This window comes from Bison bison, unplaced genomic scaffold (genome assembly GCF_000754665.1).
Source record: "Bison bison bison isolate TAMUID 2011002044 unplaced genomic scaffold, Bison_UMD1.0 scf7180017864148, whole genome shotgun sequence".
Classification (NCBI taxonomy): domain Eukaryota; kingdom Metazoa; phylum Chordata; class Mammalia; order Artiodactyla; family Bovidae; genus Bison; species Bison bison.
This window is the reverse complement of record NW_011494720.1, coordinates 158,771-162,611: the sequence shown is the minus strand read 5'-3', so window position 1 is coordinate 162,611 and position 3,841 is coordinate 158,771. Positions and strand designations below refer to the sequence as shown.

Here is a 3,841-nt window from a genome sequence, read left to right as displayed (position 1 = left end):
GGGGCGGGGACGCAGCCTTAAAGACGCCGCCGACGACCCTCTCTGTCCAACCGGGGAGGCGGATCCCTCGCCTGGTAGGCAGCAGCCAGGGGCGTGGGAGCTGCGCGCGGCGGAGCGAATGTGGGCGCGCAGACGACGCGGGCGCCGGGGTGTGGACACCGGGAGGACTGGCGAGGGTCTGCTGCCAGGGATGGTCCTCTGCGCGGATGACCGTGCTCTGTCTTCCGGGACACAAGGATTGCTCTTCTCCCGCCGTCCCGAAGCGCAGGAAACCCACCGTCGCCCGCGGCCTTGGCCAGCGCTACCGGGGGACTGGCGACCGCCGGGGGGGCAGGCGACGCGGGAAGGGACGGAGCCGCAGGTCCCTGGCAAAGGTTTTTCCTCTCCCTCCCGCCTCCTGGGAGGGCGGGGACATGTCTCCTCCCTTCCTGGCCCCACCCCACCGCTCCAAACACCCATCCCTATTCATGCAGCTTTCTCCCTCGGTTTGTGAGAAAATTGACTACGCGATGTTTGTGCCATGAGGCAATCCCGCGCTTGAAAAATACTCTCCAGACCAGTTTTTCTCCTCTTACACCGTGTCTTGTTTCTTCATAGGCAGAGCATGAAGGTATCTTTATATCTAAAGGTCGGAAGACTCGCTGTCTCTTGGGCAAGAGACTGGGAACGCAAATCTTTCTCTGTGAGTTCCTCCTGGTTCCCGGTCTTCCATTTCTGGTATTGTAGTATTCCCTGCACGGCCGCCTTTCCTCTCTCAATACCATTGCCAGACAACCTCCTTTTAGCTAGGAAAATAACGGCAGAGACTACTTTTAAAACTTTACACAGCCAGTTCAGTTCAGTCGCTCAGTCATGTCCGACTCTTTGCGACCCCATGAACCGCAGCACACCAGGCCTCCCTGTCCATCACCAGCTCCCGGAGTCCACCCAAACCCATGTCCATTGAGTCGGTGATACCATCCAACCATCTCATCCTCTGTCATCCCCTTCTCCTCCTGCCCTCAATCTTTCCCAGCATCAGTGTCTTTTCAAAAGAGTCAGATCTTCACATCAGGTGGCCAAAGTACTGGAGTTTCAGCTTCAACATCAGTCCTTCCAATGAACACCCAGGACTGATCTCCTTTAGGATGGACTGGTTGGATCTCCTTGCAGTCCAAGGGACTCTCAAGAGTCTTCTCCAACACCACAGTTCAAAAGCATCAATTCTTCTGCGCTCAGCATTCTTTAAGTCCAACTCTCACATCCATGCATGACCACTGGAAAAAACCATAGCCTTGACTAGACGGACCTTTGTTAACAAAGTAATGTCTCTGCTTTTTAATATGCTGTCTAGGTTGGTCAGGAAGGAAACTTATGACCAACCTATACATCCAGGAAAAGTTATAAATGAATGAGTTTCTTATCAGGTTTAGGGCAAGGAGATGGAGCAGAAGTTATAAGCAGAAAACTGCGTGTGTATGTGTATAAAATTATTGGGAGACATATATTTATGTGGTATTGGTACATAACAATACATTTCTGTTCAGACCATTGAAAAAAATCATAAAGATACTCAAACACAAGTAAGTTGCTTGTACAAAATTCTTTTAAATGCTACTGGGCACTTCTCAAGGTGGCTCAGTGGTAAAGAATCTGGCTGCCAATGCAGGAGACAAAGGAAACTTGGGTTCAATCCCTGGGCTGGGGAGATCCCCTGGAGAAGGAAATGGCAACCCACTCAAGTATTCTTGCCTGAAAAATCTCATGGATAGAGGAGCCTGGTGGACAGTCCATTGGGCCACAAAGAGTTGGACAGCACAGCAGCAAAGGTTACTAGTAACTACCCGAGTTTCTCAGAGATAAAGAATCAAGTCAATTTCCTCTGAACACTTTCTTCAATGGAGAGGATTCTAGCTAGGCCCTTAGACTCACAGCTATAAAGACTTAAAGACACTGGAAATAAAAGTGGCCAGAGCTTTGTACTGACTCTTCTGGCTTTGCCTCTGGTTCCCTGGTTTCCTCTACCCAGGTTTGTGTCTGCTTTATTCTTTCGTTTGGGGTTTTCCAGCCGGAACATGACTGTGAAGGGATTTTCCTAAAGCATTCCATGCCTGATGTTCAACACTGGGACATGTCTGGCCTTGCAGAATGAAAAGAAAGATCTAGTGGGGATTGTGTGGGAAAAAAAGGTGACTGGTATAGGTCTTGATGCATGCATGCTCAGTCGCTTCAGTTCTGTCCAACTCTGTGACCCCATGGACTAGTCTGCCAGGCTCCTCTGTCCATGGGATTATCTGGTCAAGAATATTAGAGTAGGTTGCTATTTCCCCTTCCAGGGGATCTTTCCAACCCAAGGATTGAAACTACATCTCCTGCTTCTCCTGCATTGGCAGGGGGATTCTTTACCACTGTGCCACCTGGAAAGTCCCTAGGTCTTAGACCCTTCTCATAATTAGAAGGGGTTGAGGCTAAAATCCCTGCCCCCTGGAAGAGGCCAACTGTCCTTAAGGTGGTAGTTTCCTACCCAGCTACTCATGGAGAAGGGAGACAAAGCTACCCTGACTTGCTCCTAGAGACTGTTGAGAATTCTCCCCATGACCTCCACCCCCACCTGCCTTAGGGGGTAGATCATTTTAAACCCTGTGCTCATAACCAAGAGGGCAAGCACATCAACAAAAAGGAGCTTTGTCAGCCAGGCTGAGGAAGCAGAGGAGGGTAGGCAGTGATCAACAAGACTCTCCCCCCAACCCAGAGAGAGACTAAGCTTGTCTCCCGCTAGACATCTGGCACTTATTCAAGTTAGCGAGCACCAGCTTTAACCAACTGGACTAACCAAGAGAATTTCGTTCAAAACAAAAACAGCTAAAATTGTACTTCATGAGGGAGAAACTATATAAAACCTCAGCCTCGTTCTGGCACTGGGGCCTGGCTATTCCCATTTATTTTGAAAACTATGCCTGGGATCAGGAGTGTGGCAAAGAGTGGGAAATTCCAACTCCTTATTTTGAGTCTTTGGACAATGAATTCAGTCATTCGAGAATAACTTCAAAGGATTTATAAAAATTCGCTAAGTTCTTTCTGAGAATTTCTTGTGCCAGTTTTTTCTCACTGTATAAGATGCTTTTTCCTTTATGCTTAAAATTCAGCTTTCACTTTCATGACTTCAAAAGTGACAAGTACTAAGAGACATTTAAGAAGAAATTTAGAGTTTTCTCATCCTAACTTGTAGAAAAATAGCCAGGGAGGAGTCAGCCTCCTTCCAGAGGTACACTGACCTTCAGATGCCCAAATGAGTCACCTTGACTTGGAATTATAAGTTGAACTAAACAATAGTCTCCTCTTTCTATAAATCCTATAGCTCTACCCAGAACATAATTTACCTTTTTTTTTTTTTAACTTAAGAATATACCATGGACATCTTTTTGTTGTTGTTTTTCCACACTGTGGGCCATGCGGGATCTTAATTCCCTGCCTAGGGATCGAATCTGTATCCCCTGCATTGAGAGCTGGGAGTCTTAACCATTGGTCTTCCAGGGAAGTCCCCAGGATATAATTTACATTCAAAGTGAACTGCACAGCCCCATTCCCACCACAAATACACACACACACACACACAACTCTCCATGTTTGAATAATCAAAACTCAATGTTCAAATCTTGATGGATCATAGAATTACTATTTTTTGCAGATTTCAAATACTGAAGACAAAGTATTTGGGAGCAAGGGAATCATTTCCAGGCCAGAAACCATTTACACAGATGAATATTTAAATTCATTATCTACAAGACTTATGCATAAATTTGTTCAGGGCAAACCCTTTCTTTTCTAATGTAAATAATTTTTTAATGGCAGTTAATCAAAA

At 46.7% G+C, this 3,841-nt stretch overlaps 1 long non-coding RNA gene across 1 annotated transcript in view; it reads left to right on the top strand.

Moving 5' to 3' along the window:
- The window catches only part of LOC104989205, a 2,557-nt gene extending 1,832 nt beyond the window's left edge, over nt 1-725 (top strand). Inside the window, exon 3 of the long non-coding RNA XR_825348.1 lies at nt 598-725. This is a non-coding gene — a long non-coding RNA (uncharacterized LOC104989205). The remainder of the gene's footprint in view (nt 1-597) is intronic.
- Nucleotides 726-3,841: the final 3,116 nt, after the last annotated feature.